Genomic DNA, 20,224 nt, shown 5'->3' with positions numbered 1-20,224 from the left:
AAGGTACCCAAATGCCTCGTCACTCTGCGACAATAATTTGAAATCTCGTGGATATCGTCGTTGGAGTAACTCAGACAACGTTAAGGTGGACATGTTGCAACATTTCGCTCTTCCTTGGACATTTCGCAGTACGAATTAAAGAGAGGAAAGATTCAAAGGAAGGAGAGCATCTGGCTGCAGTAACTATGACTCTCTTACGGTAGCCAAATGCCTCGTCATCCGGGGAAATACATTTGCTAACTCGAGAAACTCGTTGGGGCAGTAACTGTGACGACGTTAAGGTGGACATACAGTGGCATATCGGTTCAGTAGGACTGCCCATAGCAAGAATGATAAAGACCTAAATAAATGGGAGCAGGCGGCAGGAGTAACTATGACTCTGTTAACGTAGCCAAATGCCTCGTCACTCTGCGAAATTTATTTGAAAACTCGAGGATATCGTCGTTGGAGTAACTCAGACAACGTTAAGGTGGACATGCTGTACCATTTCGCTTCTGCAGGACTGGCCGCAATACGGATTAAAGAGAATAAAGATTCAAAGAAGGGGGAGCAGCGGGCAGCAGTTACTATGACTCCCTTAAGGTAGCTAAATGCCTCGCACTCTGCGAAATTTATTTGAAAACTCGTCGATATCGTCGTTGGAGTAACTCAGACAACATTATGGTGGACAAGTCGCAGCATTTCGCTTCTGCTTGGACATTCCGCAGTACGAATTAAAGAGAGGAAAGATTCAAAGGAAGGGGAGCATCTGGCTGCAGTAACTATGACTCACTTAAGGTAGCAAAATGCCTCGTCATCCGGCGAAGTACATTTGCTAACTCGAGATACTCGTAGTGGGAATAACTGTGACGACGTTAAGGTGGACATACAGTGGCATATCGGTTCTTTAGGACTGACCATAGCAACAATATATAACTGCCTAAAGGAATGAGAGCAGCCGGAAGGAGTAACTATGACTCTCTTAAGGTACCCAAATGCCTCGTCACTCTGCGAAAATTATTTGAAATCTCGTGGATATCGTCGTTGGAGTAACTCAGACAACGTTAAGGTGGACATGTTGCAACATTTCGCTCTTACTTGGACATTTCGCAGTACGAATTAAAGAGAGGAAAGATTCAAAGGAAGGAGAGCATCTGGCTGCAGTAACTATGACTCTCTTACGGTAGCCAAATGCCTCGTCATCCGGGGAAATACATTTGCTAACTCGAGAAACTCGTTGGGGCAGTAACTGTGACGACGTTAAGGTGGACATACAGTGGCATATCGGTTCAGTAGGACTGGCCATAGCAAGAATGATAAAGATATGGGAACAGCTGGCAGGAGTGACTATGACTCTCTTAAGGTAGCCAAATGCCTCGTCACTCTGTGAAATTTATTTGAAAACTCGTGGGTATCGTCGTTGGAGTAACTCAGACAACGTTAAGGTGGACATGCTGTACCATTTTGCTTCTGCAGAACTGGCCGCAATACGAATTAAAGAGAATAAAGATTCAAAGAAGGGGTAGCAGCGGGCAGCAGTAACTATGACTCTCTTAAGGTTGCCTAATGCCTCGTCACTCTGCGAAATTTATTTGAAATCTCGTCGATATCGTCGTTTGAGTAACTCAGAAAATGTTAAGGTGGACATGTTGCAGCAATTCGCTTCTGCTGGGACATTCCGCAGTACGGATTAAAGAGAGGAAAGATTCAAAGGAAGGGGACCATCTGGCTCAAGTAACTATGACTCTCTTAAGGTAGCCAAATTCCTCGTCATCCGGCGAAGTACATTTGGTAACTCGAGAAACTCGTAGTGGGAGTAACTGTGACGACGTTAAGGTGGACATACAGTGGCATATCGGTTCTGTAGGACTGCCCATAGCAAGAATGATAAAGACCTAAATAAATGGGAGCAGGCGGCAGGAGTAACTATGACCCTCTTAACGTAGCCAAATGCCTCGTCACTCTGCGAAATTTATTTGAAAACTCGAGGATATCGTCGTTGGAGTAACTCAGACAACGTTAAGGTGGACATGCTGTACCATTTCGCTTCTGCAGGACTGGCCGCAATACGGATTAAAGAGAATAAAGATTCGAAGAAGGGGGAGCAGCGGGCAGCAGTTACTATGACTTTCTTAAGGTAGCTAAATGCCTCGCACTCTGCGAAATTTATTTGAAAACTCGTCGATATCGTCGTTGGAGTAACTAAGACAACGTTAAGGTGGACATGTTGCAACATTTCGCTCTTCCTTGGACATTTCGCAGTACGAATTAAAGAGAGGAAAGATTCAAAGGAAGGAGAGCATCTGGCTGCAGTAACTATGACTCTCTTACGGTAGCCAAATGCCTCGTCATCCGGGGAAATACATTTGCTAACTCGAGAAACTCGTTGGGGCAGTAACTGTGACGACGTTAAGGTGGACATACAGTGGCATATCGGTTCAGTAGGACTGGCCATAGCAAGAATGATAAAGATATGGGAACAGCTGGCAGGAGTGACTATGACTCTCTTAAGGTAGCTAAATGCCTCGTCACTCTGTGAAATTTATTTGAAAACTCGTGGGTATCGTCGTTGGAGTAACTCAGACAACGTTAAGGTGGACATGCTGTACCATTTTCCTTCTGCAGAACTGGCCACAATACGAATTAAAGAGAAAAAGATTCAAAGAAGGGGTAGCAGCGGGCAGCAGTAACTATGACTCTCTTAAGGTTGCCAAATGCCTCGTCACTCTGCGAAATTTATTTGAAAACTCGTCGATATCGTCGTTTGAGTAACTCAGAAAATGTTAAGGTGGACATGTTGCAGCAATTCGCTTCTGCTGGGACATTCCGCAGTACGGATTAAAGAGAGGAAAGATTCAATGGAAGGGGACCATCTGGCTGCAGCAACTATGACTCTCTTAAGGTAGCCAAATTCCTCGTCATCCGGCGAAGTACATTTGCTAACTCGAGAAACTCGTAGTGGGAGTAACTGTGACGACGTTAAGGTGGACATACAGTGGCATATCGGTTCTGTAGAACTGCCCATAGCAAGAATGATAAAGACCTAAATAAATGGGAGAAGGCGGCAGGAGTAACTATGACTCTCTTAACGTAGCCAAATGCCTCGCCACTCTGCGAAATTTATTTGAAAACTCGAGGATATCGTCGTTGGAGTAACTCAGACAACGTTAAGGTGGACATGCTGTACCATTTCGCTTCTGCAGGACTGGCCGCAATACGGATTAAAGAGAATAAAGATTCAAAGAAGAGGGAGCAGCGGGCAGCAGTTACTATGACTCTCTTAAGGTAGCTAAATGCCTCGCACTCTGCGAAATTTATTTGAAAACTCGTCGATATCGTCGTTGGAGTAACTCAGACAACATTATGGTGGACAAGTCGCAGCATTTCGCTTCTGCTTGGACATTCCGCAGTACGAATTAAAGAGAGGAAAGATTCAAAGGAAGGGGAGCATCTGGCTGCAGTAACTATGACTCACTTAAGGTAGCAAAATGCCTCGTCATCCGGCGAAGTACATTTGCTAACTCGAGATACTCGTAGTGGGAATAACTGTGACGACGTTAAGGTGGACATACAGTGGCATATCGGTTCTTTAGGACTGACCATAGCAACAATATATAACTGCCTAAAGAAATGGGAGCAGCCGGAAGGAGTAACTATGACTCTCTTAAGGTACCCAAATGCCTCGTCACTCTGCGACAATAATTTGAAATCTCGTGGATATCGTCGTTGGAGTAACTCAGACAACGTTAAGGTGGACATGTTGCAACATTTCGCTCTTCCTTGGACATTTCGCAGTACGAATTAAAGAGAGGAAAGATTCAAAGGAAGGAGAGCATCTGGCTGCAGTAACTATGACTCTCTTACGGTAGCCAAATGCCTCGTCATCCGGGGAAATACATTTGCTAACTCGAGAAACTCGTTGGGGCAGTAACTGTGACGACGTTAAGGTGGACATACAGTGGCATATCGGTTCAGTAGGACTGCCCATAGCAAGAATGATAAAGACCTAAATAAATGGGAGCAGGCGGCAGGAGTAACTATGACTCTGTTAACGTAGCCAAATGCCTCGTCACTCTGCGAAATTTATTTGAAAACTCGAGGATATCGTCGTTGGAGTAACTCAGACAACGTTAAGGTGGACATGCTGTACCATTTCGCTTCTGCAGGACTGGCCGCAATACGGATTAAAGAGAATAAAGATTCAAAGAAGGGGGAGCAGCGGGCAGCAGTTACTATGACTCCCTTAAGGTAGCTAAATGCCTCGCACTCTGCGAAATTTATTTGAAAACTCGTCGATATCGTCGTTGGAGTAACTCAGACAACATTATGGTGGACAAGTCGCAGCATTTCGCTTCTGCTTGGACATTCCGCAGTACGAATTAAAGAGAGGAAAGATTCAAAGGAAGGGGAGCATCTGGCTGCAGTAACTATGACTCACTTAAGGTAGCAAAATGCCTCGTCATCCGGCGAAGTACATTTGCTAACTCGAGATACTCGTAGTGGGAATAACTGTGACGACGTTAAGGTGGACATACAGTGGCATATCGGTTCTTTAGGACTGACCATAGCAACAATATATAACTGCCTAAAGGAATGAGAGCAGCCGGAAGGAGTAACTATGACTCTCTTAAGGTACCCAAATGCCTCGTCACTCTGCGAAAATTATTTGAAATCTCGTGGATATCGTCGTTGGAGTAACTCAGACAACGTTAAGGTGGACATGTTGCAACATTTCGCTCTTACTTGGACATTTCGCAGTACGAATTAAAGAGAGGAAAGATTCAAAGGAAGGAGAGCATCTGGCTGCAGTAACTATGACTCTCTTACGGTAGCCAAATGCCTCGTCATCCGGGGAAATACATTTGCTAACTCGAGAAACTCGTTGGGGCAGTAACTGTGACGACGTTAAGGTGGACATACAGTGGCATATCGGTTCAGTAGGACTGGCCATAGCAAGAATGATAAAGATATGGGAACAGCTGGCAGGAGTGACTATGACTCTCTTAAGGTAGCCAAATGCCTCGTCACTCTGTGAAATTTATTTGAAAACTCGTGGGTATCGTCGTTGGAGTAACTCAGACAACGTTAAGGTGGACATGCTGTACCATTTTGCTTCTGCAGAACTGGCCGCAATACGAATTAAAGAGAATAAAGATTCAAAGAAGGGGTAGCAGCGGGCAGCAGTAACTATGACTCTCTTAAGGTTGCCAAATGCCTCGTCACTCTGCGAAATTTATTTGAAAACTCGTCGATATCGTCGTTTGAGTAACTCAGACAATGTTAAGGTGGACATGTTGCAGCAATTCGCTTCTGCTGGGACATTCCGCAGTACGGATTAAAGAGAGGAAAGATTCAAAGGAAGGGGACCATCTGGCTGTAGTAACTATGACTCTCTTAAGGTAGCCAAATGCCTCGTCTTCCGGCGAAGTACATTTGCTAACTCGAGAAACTCGTAGTGGGAGTAACTGTGACGACGTTAAGGTGGACATACAGTGGCATATCGGTTCTGTAGGACTGCCCATAGCAAGAATGATAAAGACCTAAATCAATGGGAGCAGGCGGCAGGAGTAACTATGACTCTCTTAACGTAGCCAAATGCCTCGTCACTCTGCGAAATTTATTTGAAAACTCGAGGATATCGTGGTTGGAGTAACTCAGACAACGTTAAGTTGGACATGCTGTACCATTTCGCTTCTGCAGAACTGGCCGCAATACGACTTAAAGAGAATAAAGATTCAAAGAAGGGGTAGCAGCGGGCAGCAGTAACCATGACTCTCTTAAGGTTGCCAAATGCCTCGTCACTCTGCGAAATTTATTTGAAAACTCGTCGATATCGTCGTTGGAGTAACTCAGAAAATGTTAAGGTGGACATGTTGCAGCAATTCGCTTCTGCTGGGACATTCCGCAGTACGAATTAAAGAGAGGAAAGATTCAAAGGAAGGGGAGCATCTGGCTGCTGTAACTATGACTCTCTTAAGGTATCCAAATGCCTCGTCACTCTGCGAAATTTATTTAAAAACTTGAGGATATCGTCGTTGGAGTAACACAGACAACGTTAAGGTGGACATGCTATACCATTTCACTTCTGCAGGACTGGCCGCAATACGAATTAAAGAGAGGAAAGATTCAAAGAAGGGGGAGCAGCGGGCAGCAGTTACTATGACTCTCTTATGGTAGCCAAATGCCTCCTCACTCTGCGAAATGTATTTGAAAACTCGTCGATAACGTCGTTGGAGTAACTCGGATAACGTTAAGATTGACATGTTGCAGCATTTCGCTTGTGCTGGTACATTCCGCAGTACGAATTAAAGAGAGAGGAAAGATTCAAAGGAAGGGGAGCATCTGGCTGCAGTAACTATGACTCTCTTAAGGAAGCCAAATGCCTCGTCATCCGGCGAAGTACATTTGATAACTCGAGAAACTCGTAGTGGGAGTAACTGTGACGATATTAAGGTGGACATACAGTGGCATATCGGTTCTGTAGGACTGCCCATAGCAAGAATGATAAAGACCTAAATAAATGGGAGCAGGCGGCAGGAGTAACTATGACTCTCTTAACGTAGCCAAATGCCTCGTCACTCTGCGAAATTTATTTGAAGACTCGAGGATATCGTCGTTGGAGTAACTCAGACAACGTTAAGGTGGACATGCTGTACCATTTCGCTTCTGCAGGACTGGCCGCAATACGGATTAAAGAGAATAAAGATTCAAAGAAGGGGGAGCAGCGGGCAGCAGTTACTATGACTCTCTTAAGGTAGCTAAATGCCTCGCACTCTGCGAATTTTATTTGAAAACTCGTCGATATCGTCGTTGGAGTAACTCAGACAACATTTTGGTGGACAAGTCGCAGCATTTCGCTTCTGCTTGGACATTCCGCAGTACGAATTAAAGAGAGGAAAGATTCAAAGGAAGGGGAGCATCTGGCTGCAGTAACTATGACTCACTTAAGGTAGCAAAATGCCTCGTCATCCGGCGAAGTACATTTGTTAACTCGAGATACTCGTAGTGGGAATAACTGTGACGACGTTAAGGTGGACATACAGTGGCATATCGGTTCTTTAGGACTGACCATAGCAACAATATATAATTGCCTAAAGAAATGGGAGCAGCCGGAAGGAGTAACTATGACTCTCTTAAGGTACCCAAATGCCTCGTCACTCTGCGAAAATTAATTGAAATCTCGTGGATATCGTCGTTGGAGTAACTCAGACAACGTTAAGGTGGGCATGTTGCAACATTTCGCTCTTCCTTGGACATTTCGCAGTACGAATTAAAGAGAGGAAAGATTCAAAGGAAGGAGAGCATCTGGCTGCAGTAACTATGACTCTCTTACGGTAGCCAAATGCCTCGTCATCCGGGGAAATACATTTGCTAACTCGAGAAACTCGTTGGGGCAGTAACTGTGACGACGATAAGGTGGACATACAGTGGCATATCGGTTCAGTAGGACTGGCCATAGCAAGAATGATAAAGATATGGGAACAGCTGGCAGGAGTGACTATGACTCTCTTAAGGTAGTTAAATGCCTCGTCACTCTGTAAAATTTATTTGAAAACTCGTGGGTATCGTCGTTGGAGTAACTCAGACAACGTTAAGGTGGACATGCTGAACCATTTTGCTTCTGCAGAACTGGCCGCAATACGAATTAAAGAGAATAAAGATTCAAAGAAGGGGTAGCAGCGGGCAGCAGTAACTATGACTCTCTTAAGGTTGCCAAATGCCTCGTCACTCTGCGAAATTTATTTGAAAACTCGTCGATATCGTCGTTTGAGTAACTCAGAAAATGTTAAGGTGGACATGTTGCAGCAATTCGCTTCTGCTGGGACATTCCGCAGTACGGATTAAAGAGAGGAAAGATTCAAAGGAAGGGGACCATCTGGCTCAAGTAACTATGACTCTCTTAAGGTAGCCAAATTCCTCGTCATCCGGCGAAGTACATTTGCTAACTCGAGAAACTCGTAGTGGGAGTAACTGTGACGACGTTAAGGTGGACATACAGTGGCATATCGGTTCTGTAGGACTGCCCATAGCAAGAATGATAAAGACCTAAATAAATGGGAGCAGGCGGCAGGAGTAACTATGACTCTCTTAACGTAGCCAAATGCCTCTTCACTCTGCGAAATTTATTTGAAAACTCGAGGATATCGTCGTTGGAGTAACTCAGACAACGTTAAGGTGGACATGCTGTACCATTTCGCTTCTGCAGGACTGGCCGCAATACGGATTAAAGAGAATAAAGATTCAAAGAAGGGGGAGCAGCGGGCAGCAGTTACTATGACTCTCTTAAGGTAGCTAAATGCCTCGCACTCTGCGAAATTTATTTGAAAACTCGTCGATATCGTCGTTGGAGTAACTCAGACAACATTATGGTGGACAAGTCGCAGCATTTCGCTTCTGCTTGGACATTCCGCAGTACGAATTAAAGAGAGGAAAGATTCAAAGGAAGGGGAGCATCTGGCTGCAGTAACTATGACTCACTTAAGGTAGCAAAATGCCTCGTCATCCGGCGAAGTACATTTGCTAACTCGAGATACTCGTAGTGGGAATAACTGTGACGACGTTAAGGTGGACATACAGTGGCATATCGGTTCTTTAGGACTGACCATAGCAACAATATATAACTGCCTAAAGGAATGAGAGCAGCCGGAAGGAGTAACTATGACTCTCTTAAGGTACCCAAATGCCTCGTCACTCTGCGAAAATTATTTGAAATCTCGTGGATATCGTCGTTGGAGTAACTCAGACAACGTTAAGGTGGACATGTTGCAACATTTCGCTCTTACTTGGACATTTCGCAGTACGAATTAAAGAGAGGAAAGATTCAAAGGAAGGAGAGCATCTGGCTGCAGTAACTATGACTCTCTTACGGTAGCCAAATGCCTCGTCATCCGGGGAAATACATTTGCTAACTCGAGAAACTCGTTGGGGCAGTAACTGTGACGACGTTAAGGTGGACATACAGTGGCATATCGGTTCAGTAGGACTGGCCATAGCAAGAATGATAAAGATATGGGAACAGCTGGCAGGAGTGACTATGACTCTCTTAAGGTAGCCAAATGCCTCGTCACTCTGTGAAATTTATTTGAAAACTCGTGGGTATCGTCGTTGGAGTAACTCAGACAACGTTAAGGTGGACATGCTGTACCATTTTGCTTCTGCAGAACTGGCCGCAATACGAATTAAAGAGAATAAAGATTCAAAGAAGGGGTAGCAGCGGGCAGCAGTAACTATGACTCTCTTAAGGTTGCCAAATGCCTCGTCACTCTGCGAAATTTATTTGAAAACTCGTCGATATCGTCGTTTGAGTAACTCAGAAAATGTTAAGGTGGACATGTTGCAGCAATTCGCTTCTGCTGGGACATTCCGCAGTACGGATTAAAGAGAGGAAAGATTCAAAGGAAGGGGACCATCTGGCTGCAGTAACTATGACTCTCTTAAGGTAGCCAAATTCCTCGTCATCCGGCGAAGTACATTTGCTAACTCGAGAAACTCGTAGTGGGACTAACTGTGACGATATTAAGGTGGACATACAGTGGCATATCGGTTCTGTAGGACTGCCCATAGCAAGAATGATAAAGACCTAAATAAATGGGAGCAGGCGGCAGGAGTAACTATGACTCTCTTAACGTAGCCAAATGCCTCGTCACTCTGCGAAATTTATTTGAAAACTCGAGGATATCGTCGTTGGAGTAACTCAGACAACGTTAAGGTGGACATGCTGTACCATTTCGCTTCTGCAGGACTGGCCGCAATACGGATTAAAGAGAATAAAGATTCAAAGAAGGGGGAGCAGCGGGCAGCAGTTACTATGACTCTCTTAAGGTAGCTAAATGCCTCGCACTCTGCGAATTTTATTTGAAAACTCGTCGATATCGTCGTTGGAGTAACTCAGACAACATTTTGGTGGACAAGTCGCAGCATTTCGCTTCTGCTTGGACATTCCGCAGTACGAATTAAAGAGAGGAAAGATTCAAAGGAAGGGGAGCATCTGGCTGCAGTAACTATGACTCACTCAAGGTAGCAAAATGCCTCGTCATCCGGCGAAGTACATTTGCTAACTCGAGATACTCGTAGTGGGAATAACTGTGACGACGTTAAGGTGGACATACAGTGGCATATCGGTTCTTTAGGACTGACCATAGCAACAATATATAATTGCCTAAAGAAATGGGAGCAGCCGGAAGGAGTAACTATGACTCTCTTAAGGTACCCAAATGCCTCGTCACTCTGCGAAAATTAATTGAAATCTCGTGGATATCGTCGTTGGAGTAACTCAGACAACGTTAAGGTGGGCATGTTGCAACATTTCGCTCTTCCTTGGACATTTCGCAGTACGAATTAAAGAGAGGAAAGATTCAAAGGAAGGAGAGCATCTGGCTGCAGTAACTATGACTCTCTTACGGTAGCCAAATGCCTCGTCATCCGGGGAAATACATTTGCTAACTCGAGAAACTCGTTGGGGCAGTAACTGTGACGACGATAAGGTGGACATACAGTGGCATATCGGTTCAGTAGGACTGGCCATAGCAAGAATGATAAAGATATGGGAACAGCTGGCAGGAGTGACTATGACTCTCTTAAGGTAGCCAAATGCCTCGTCACTCTGTAAAATTTATTTGAAAACTCGTGGGTATCGTCGTTGGAGTAACTCAGACAACGTTAAGGTGGACATGCTGTACCATTTTGCTTCTACAGAACTGACCGCAATACGAATTAAAGAGAATAAAGATTCAAAGAAGGGGTAGCAGCGGGCAGCAGTAACTATGACTCTCTTAAGGTTGCCAAATGCCTCGTCACTCTGCGAAATTTATTTGAAAACTCGTCGATATCGTCGTTTGAGTAACTCAGAAAATGTTAAGGTGGACATGTTGCAGCAATTCGCTTCTGCTGGGACATTCCGCAGTACGGATTAAAGAGAGGAAAGATTCAAAGGAAGGGGACCATGTGGCTCAAGTAACTATGACTCTCTTAAGGTAGCCAAATTCCTCGTCATCCGGCGAAGTACATTTGCTAACTCGAGAAACTCGTAGTGGGAGTAACTGTGACGACGTTAAGGTGGACATACAGTGGCATATCGGTTCTGTAGGACTGCCCATAGCAAGAATGATAAAGACCTAAACAAATGGGAGCAGGCGGCAGGAGTAACTATGACTCTCTTAACGTAGCCAAATGCCTCGTCACTCTGCGAAATTTATTTGAAAACTCGAGGATATCGTCGTTGGAGTAACTCAGACAACGTTAAGGTGGACATGCTGTACCATTTCGCTTCTGCAGGACTGGCCGCAATACGGATTAAAGAGAATAAAGATTCAAAGAAGGGGGAGCAGCGGGCAGCAGTTACTATGACTCTCTTAAGGTAGCTAAATGCCTCGCACTCTGCGAAATTTATTTGAAAACTCGTCGATATCGTCGTTGGAGTAACTCAGACAACATTATGGTGGACAAGTCGCAGCATTTCGCTTCTGCTTGGACATTCCGCAGTACGAATTAAAGAGAGGAAAGATTCAAAGGAAGGGGAGCATCTGGCTGCAGTAACTATGACTCACTTAAGGTAGCAAAATGCCTCGTCATCCGGCGAAGTACATTTGCTAACTCGAGATACTCGTAGTGGGAATAACTGTGACGACGTTAAGGTGGACATACAGTGGCATATCGGTTCTTTAGGACTGACCATAGCAACAATATATAACTGCCTAAAGGAATGGGAGCAGCCGGAAGGAGTAACTATGACTCTCTTAAGGTACCCAAATGCCTCGTCACTCTGCGAAAATTATTTGAAATCTCGTGGATATCGTCGTTGGAGTAACTCAGACAACGTTAAGGTGGACATGTTGCAACATTTCGCTCTTCCTTGGACATTTCGCAGTACGAATTAAAGAGAGGAAAGATTCAAAGGAAGGGGAGCATCTGGCTGTAGTAACTATGACTCTCTTAAGGTAGCCAAATGCTTCGTCTTCCGGCGAAGTACATTTGCTAACTCGAGAAACTCGTAGTGGGAGTAACTGTGACGACGTTAAGGTGGACATACAGTGGCATATCGGTTCTGTAGGACTGCCCATAGCAAGAATGATAAAGACCTAAATAAATGGGAGCAAGCGGCAGGAGTATCTATGACTCTCTTAACGTAGCCAAATGCCTCGTCACTCTGCGAAATTTATTTGAAAACTCGAGGATATCGTCGTTGGACTAACTCAGACAACGTTAAGGTGGACATGCTGTACCATTTCGCTTCTGCAGAACTGGCCGCAATACGAATTAAAGAGAATAAAGATTCAAATTAGGAGGAGCAGCAGGGCAGCAGTAACTAAGACTCTCTTAAGGTAGCCAAATGCCTCGTCACTCTACGAAATATATTTGAAAACTCGTGGATATCGTCGTTGGAGTAACTCAGACAACGTTAAGGTGGACAAGTTGCAGCATTTCGCTTCTCCTTGGACATTCCGCAGTACGAATTAAAGAGAGGAAAGATTCAAAGAAAAGGAGCATCTGGCTGCAGTATCTATGACTCTCTTAAGGTAGCCAAATGCCTCGTTATCCGGCGAAGTACATTTGCTACCCCGAGATACTCGTTGTGCGAATAACTGTGACGACGTTAAGGTGGACATACAGTGGCATATCGGTTCTGTAGGACTGGCCATAGCAAGATTGATAAAGGCCTCAAGAAATGGGAGCAGCCAGCAGGAGTAACTATGACTCTCATAAGGTAGTCAAGTGCCTCGTCACTCAGCGAAATTTATTTGAAAACTCGTGGATATCGGCGTTGGAGTAACTCAACAACGTTAAGGTGGACATGTTGCAGCATTTCGCTTCTGCCTGGACATTCCGCAGTACGAATTAAAGATAGGAAAGATTCAAAGGAAGGAGAGCATCTGGCTGCAGTAACTATGACTCCCTGAATTTAGCCAAATGCCTGGTCATCCGGCGAAGTACATTTGCTAACTCGAGAAACTCGTTGTGGGAGTAACTGTGACGACGTTAAGGTGGACATACAGGGGCATAATGATTCTGTAGGGCTGCCCATAGCAAGAATGATAAAGGCCGCAATACGAATTAAAGAGAATAAAGATTCAAATTAGGAGGAGCAGCAGGGCAGCAGTAACTGTGACTCTCTTAAGGTAGCCAAATGAATCGTCACTCTGCGAAATTTATTTGAAAACTCGTGGATATCGTCGTTGGAGTAACTCAGACAACGTTAAGGAGGACATGCTGTACCATTTCGCTTCTGCAGGACTGGGGGCAATACGAATTAAAGACGGGAAAGTTTCAAAGAAGGGGGAGCAGCGGGCAGCAGTAACTATGACTCACTTAAGGTAGCCAAATCCCTCGTCACTCAGCGAAATTTATTTGAAATCTCGTCGATATCGTCGTTGGAGTAACTCAGACAACGTTAAGGTGGACAAGTTGCAGCATTTCGCTTCTGATTGGACATTCCGCAGTACGAATTAAAGAGAGGAAAGATTCAAAGGAAGGGGACCATCTGGCTGCAGTAACTATGACTCTCTTAAGGTGGCCAAATGCCTCGTCATCCGGCGAAGTACATTTGCTAACTCGAGAAACTCATAGTGGGAGTAACTGTGACGACGTTAAGGTAGACATACAGTGGCATATCGGTTCTGTAGGACCGGCCATAGCAAGAATGATAAAGATATGGGAACAGCTGGCAGGAGTGACTATGACTCTCTTAAGGTAGCCAAATGCCTCGTCACTATGTGAAATTTATTTGAAAACTCGTGGGTATCGTCGTTGGAGTAACTCAGACAAAGTTAAGGTGGACATGCTGTACCATTTTGCTTCTGCAGAACTGGCCGCAATACGAATTAAAGAGAATAAAGATTCAAAGAAGGGGTAGCAGCGGGCAGCAGTAACTATGACTCTCTTAAGGTTGCCAAATGCCTCGTCACTCTGCGAAATTTATTTGAAAATTCGTCGATATCGTCGTTTGAGTAACTCAGACAATGTTAAGGTGGACATGTTGCAGCAATTCGCTTCTGCTGGGACATTACGCAGTACGGATTAAAGAGAGGAAAGATTCAAAGGAAGGAGAGCATCTGGCTGCAGTAACTATGACTCTCTACGGTAGCCAAATGCCTCGTCATCCGGCGAAGTACATTTGCTAACTCGAGAAACTCGTAGTGGGAGTAACTGTGACGACGTTAAGGTGGACATACAGTGGCATATCGGTTCTGTAGGACTGCCCATAGCAAGAATGATAAAGATATGGGAACAGCTGGCAGGAGTGACTATGACTCTCTTAAGGTAGCCAAATGCCTCGTCACTATGTGAAATTTATTTGAAAACTCGTGGGTATCGTCGTTGGAGTAACTCAGACAACGTTAAGGTGGACATGCTGTACCATTTTGCTTCTGCAGAACTGGCCGCAATACGAATTAAAGAGAATAAAGATTCAAAGAAGGGGTAGCAGCGGGCAGCAGTAACTATGACTCTCTTAAGGTTGCCAAATGCCTCGTCACTCTGCGAAATTTATTTGAAAACTCGTCGATATCGTCGTTGGAGTAACTCAGACAACGTTAAGGTGGACAAGTTGCAGCATTTCGCTTCTGCTTGGACATTCCGCAGTACGAATTAAAGAGAGGAAAGATTCAAAGGAAGGGGACCATCTGGCTGCAGTAACTATGTCTCTCTTAAGGTGGCCAAATGCCTCGTCATCCGGCGAAGTACATTTGCTAACTCGAGAAACTCGTAGTGGGAATAACTGTGACGACGTTAAGGTGGACATACAGTGGCATATCCGTTCTGTAGGACTGGCCATAGCAAGAATGATAAAGGCCTAAAGAAATGGGAGCAGCCGGCAGCAGTAACTATGACTCTCTTAAGGTATCCAAATGCCTCGTCACTCTGCGAAATTTATTTGAAAACTCGTGGATATCGTCGTTGGAGTAACTCAGACAACGTTAAGGTGGTCATGTTGCAGCATTTGCTTCTGCTGGGACATTCCGCAGTACGAATTAAAGAGAGGAAAGATTCAAAGGAGTGGGAGAATCTGGCTGCAGTAACTATGACTCTCTCAAGGTAGCCAAATGCCTCGTCATTCGGCGAAGTACATTTGCTAACTCGAGAAACTCGTAGTGGGAGTAACTGTGATGACGTTAAGGTGGAAATACAGTGGCACATCGGTTCATTAGGACTGGCCATAACAAGAATGATGAAGGCCTAAAGAAATGGGAGCAGCCGGCAGGAGTAACTATGACTCTCTTAAGGTAGCCAAATGTCTCGTCACTCTGCGAAATTTATTCGAAAACTCAAGGATATCGTCGTTGGAGTAACTCAGACATCGTTAAGGTGGACATGCTGTACCATTTCGCTTCTGCAGGACTGGCCGCAATACGAACTAAAGGGAGGAAAGATTCAAAGAACGGGGAGCATCCGGCAGCAGTACCTATGACTCTCTTAAGGTAGCCAAATGCATCGTCACTCTACGCAATTTGTTTGAAAACTCTTCGATATCGTCGTTGGAGTAACTCAGACAACGTTAAGGTGGACAAGTTGCAGCATTTCGCTTCTGCTTGGACATTCCGCAGTACGAATTAAAGAGAAGAAAGATTCAGAGGAAGCGGAGCATCTGGCTGCAGTAACTATGACTCTCTTAAGGAAACCAAATGCATCGTCATCCGGCGATGTACATTTGCTAACTCGAGAACCTCGTAGTGGGAATAACTGTGACGACGTTAGGGTGGACATACAGTGACATATCGGTTCAGTAGGACTGGCCATAGCAAGAATGATAAATTCCTAAAGAAATGGCAGCAGCCGGCAGGAGTAACTATGATTCTCTTAAGGTAGCCAAATGCCTCGTCACTCTGCGAAATTTATTTGAAAACTCGTCGATATCGTCGTTGGAGTAACTCAGACAACGTTAAGGTGGACAAGTTGCAGCATTTCGCTTCAGCTTGGACATTCCGCAGTACGAATTAAAGAGAAGAAAGATTCAAAGGATGGGGAGCATCTGGCTGCAGTAACTACGACTCTCTGAAGGTAGCTAAGTGCCTGGTCATCCGGCGAAGTACATTTGCTAACTCGAGAAACTAGTTGTGGGAGTAACTGTGACGACGTTAAGGTGGACATACAGTGGCATATCGATTCTGTAGGACTGCCCATAGCAAGAATGATAAAGACCTAAAGAAATGGGAGCAGCCGGCAGGAGTAACTATGACTCTCTTAAGGTAGCCAAATGCCTCGTCACTCTGCGAAATTTATTTGAAAACACGAGGATATCGCCGTTGGAGTAACTTAGACAACGTTAAGGTGGACATTTCGCTTCTGCAGGACTGGACGCAATTCGAATTAAAGACAATAAAGATTCAAAGAAGGGGGAGCAGCGGGCAGCAGTAACTATGACTATCTTAAGGTAGCCATATGCCTCGTCACTCGGCGAAATTTATTTGAAAACTCGTCGATATCGTCGTTGGTGTAACTCAGACCTCGTTAAGGTGGACATGTTGCAGCATTTCGCTTCTGCTTGGACATTGCGCAGTACGGATTAAAGAGAGGAAGGATTCAAAGGAAGGGGAGCATCTGGCTGCAGTAACTATGACTCTCTTAAGGTAGCCAAATGCCTCGTCATCCGGCGAAGTAAATTTGCTAACTCGAGATACTCGTAGTGGGAATAACTGTGACGACGTTAAGGTGGACATACAGTGGCATATCGGTTCTGTAGGACTGGCCATAGCAAGAATGATAAAGGCCTAAAGAAATGGGAGCAGCCGGCAGCAGTAACTATGACTCTCTTAAGGTATCCAAATGCCTCGTCACTCTGCGAAATTTATTTGAAAACTCGTGGATATCGTCGTTGGAGTAACTCAGACAACGTTAAGGTGGACATGTTGTAGCATTTCGCTTCTGCCTGGACCTTCCGCAGTACGAATTAAAGAGAGGAAAGATGCCAAGGAAGCGGACCATCTGGCTGCAGTAACTATGACTCTCTTAAGGTAGCCAAATGCCTCGTCATCCGGCGATGTACATTTGCTAACTCGAGATCCTCGTAGTGGGAATAACTGTGACGACGTTAAGGTGCACATACAGTGACATATCGGTTCAGTAGGACTGGCCATAGCAAGAATGATAAACACCTAAAGAAATGGGAGCAGCCGGCAGGAGTAACTATGACTCTCTTGAGGTAGCCAAATGCCTCGTCACTCTGCGAAATTTATTTGAAAAGTAGTCGATATCGTCGTTGGAGTAACTCAGACAACGTTAAGGTGGACATGTTGCAGCATTTGCTTCTGCTGGGACATTCCGCAGTACGAATTAAAGAGAGGAAAGATTCAAAGGAATGGGAGAATCTGGCTGCAGTAACTATGACTCTCTCAAGGTAGCCAAATGCCTCGTCATTCGGCGAAGTACATTTGCTAACTCGAGAAACTCGTAGTGGGAGTAACTGTGATGACGTTAAGGTGGAAATACAGTGGCATATCGGTTCATTAGGACTGGCTATAACAAGAATGATGAAGGCCTAAAGAAATGGGAGCAGCCGGCAGGAGTAACTATGACTCTCTTAAGGTAGCCAAATGTCTCGTCACTCTGCGAAATTTATTCGAAAACTCAAGGATATCGTCGTTGGAGTAACTCAGACATCGTTAAGGTGGACATGCTGTACCATTTCGCTTCTGCAGGACTGGCCGCAATACGAATTAAAGGGAGGAAAGATTCAAAGAAGGGGGAGCAGCGGACAGCAGTAACTATGACTCTCTTAAGTTAGCCAAATGCCCCGTCACTCTGCGAAATTTATTTGAAAAGTAGTCGATATCGTCGTTGGAGTAACTCAGACAACGTTAAGGTGGACATGTTGCAGCATTTGCTTCTGCTGGGACATTCCGCAGTACGAATTAAAGAGAGGAAAGATTCAAAGGAAGGGGAGCATCTGGCTGCAGTAACTATGACTCTCTTAAGGAAACCAAATGCATCGTCATCCGGCGAAGTAAATTTGCTAACTCGAGATACTCGTAGTGGGAATAACTGTGACGACGTTAAGGTGGACATACAGTGACATATCGGTTCAGTAGGACTGGCCATAGCAAGAATGATAAAGACCTAAAGAAATGGGAGCAGCCGGCAGGAGTAACTATGACTCTTTTGAGGTAGCCAAATGCCTCGTCACTCTGCGAAATTTATTTGAAAAGTAGTCGATATCGTCGTTGGAGTAACTCAGACAACGTTAAGGTGGACATGTTGCAGCATTTGCTTCTGCTGGGACATTCCGCAGTACGAATTAAAGAGAGGAAAGATTCAAAGGAAGGGGAGCATCTGGCTGCAGTAACTTAGACTCTCTTAAGGTAGATAAATGCCTCGTCATCCGGCGAAGTACATTTGCTAACTCGAGAAACTCGTAGTGGGAGTAACTGTGACGACGTTAAGGTGGACATACAGTGGCATATCGGTTCTGTAGGATTGGCCATAGCAAGAATGATAAAGACCTAAAGAAGTGGGAGCAGCCGGCAGGAGTAACTATGACTCTCTTGAGGTAGCCAAATGCCTCGTCACTCTGCGAAATTTATTTGAAAACTCGTCGATATCGTCGTTGGAGTAACTCAGACAACGTTAAGGTGGACATGTTGCAGCATTTGCATCTGCTGGGACATTCCGCAGTACGAATTAAAGAGAGGGATGCTTCAAAGGAATGGGAGAATCTGGCAGCAGTAACTATGACTCTCTCAAGGTAGCCAAATGCCTCGTCATCCGGCGAAGTACATTTGCTAACGCGAGAAACTCGTAGTGGGAGTAACTGTGACGACGTTAAGGTGGAAATACAGTGGCATATCGGTTCAGTAGGACTGGCCACAGCAAGAATGATAAAGGCCTAAAGAAATGGGAGCAGAAGGCAGGAGTAACTATGACGCTCTTAAGGTAGACAAATGTCTCGTCACTCTGCGAAATTTATTCGAAAACTCAAGGATATCGTCGTTGGAGTAACTCAGACAACGTTAAGGTTTACATGCTGTACCATTTCGCTTCTGCAGGACTGGTTGCAATACGAATTAAAGAGAATAATGATTCAAAGAACGGCGAGCATCGGGCAGCAGTACCTATGACTCTCTTAAGGTAGCCAAATGCATCGTCACTCTGCGCAATTTGTTTGAAAACTCTTCGATATCGTCGTTGGAGTAACTCAGACAACGTTAAGGTGGACAAGTTGCAGCATTTCGCTTCTGCTTGGACATTCCGCAGTACGAATTAAAGAGAAGAAAGATTCAGAGGAAGCGGAGCATCTGGCTGCAGTAACTATGACTCTCTTAAGGAAACCAAATGCATCGTCATCCGGCGAAGTACATTTGCTAACGCGAGAACCTCGTAGTGGGAATAACTGTGACGACGTTAGGGTGGACATACAGTGACATATCGGTTCAGTAGGACTGGCCATAGCAAGAATGATAAAGACCTGAAGAAATGGGAGCAGCCGGCAGGAGTAACTATGACTCTCTTAAGGTACCCAAATGCCTCGTCACTCTGCGAAAATTATTTGAAAACTCGAGGAGATCGTCGTTGGAGTAACTTAGACAACGTTAAGGTGGACATTCCGCTTCTGCTGGACTGGATGCAATTCGAATTAAAGACAATAAAGATTCAAAGAAGGGGGAGCAGCGGGCAGCAGTAACTATGACTATCTAAAGGTAGCCATATGCCTCGTCACTCGGCGAAATTTATTTGAAAACTCGTCGATATCGTCGTTGGAGTAACTCAGACCTCGTTAAGGTGGACATGTTGCAGCATTTCTACATCTACATCTACATCTACATTGATACTCCGCAAGCCACCCAACGGTGTGTGGCGGAGGGCACTTTACGTGCCACTGTCATTACCTCCCTTTCCTGTTCCAGTCGCGTATGGTTCGCGGGAAGAACGACTGTCTGAAAGCCTCCGTGCGCGCTCTAATCTCTCTAATTTTACATTCGTGATCTCCTCGGGAAGTATAAGTAGGGGGAAGCAATATATTCGATACCTCATCCAGAAACGCACCCTCTCGAAACCTGGCGAGCAAGCTACACCGCGATGCAGAGCGCCTCTCTTGCAGAGTCTGCCACTTGAGTTTATTAAACATCTCCGTAACGCTATCACGGTTACCAAATAACCCAGTGACGAAACGCGCCGCTCTTCTTTGGATCTTCTCTATCTCCTCCGTCAACCCGACCTGGTACGGATCCCACACTGATGAGCAATACTCAAGTATAGGTCGAACGAGTGTTTTGTAAGCCACCTCCTTTGTTGATGGACTACATTTTCTAAGCACTCT

Source organism: Schistocerca americana, chromosome 9 (assembly GCF_021461395.2).
Source record: "Schistocerca americana isolate TAMUIC-IGC-003095 chromosome 9, iqSchAmer2.1, whole genome shotgun sequence".
Taxonomy (NCBI): domain Eukaryota; kingdom Metazoa; phylum Arthropoda; class Insecta; order Orthoptera; family Acrididae; genus Schistocerca; species Schistocerca americana.
This window is presented reverse-complemented; position numbering follows the sequence as displayed.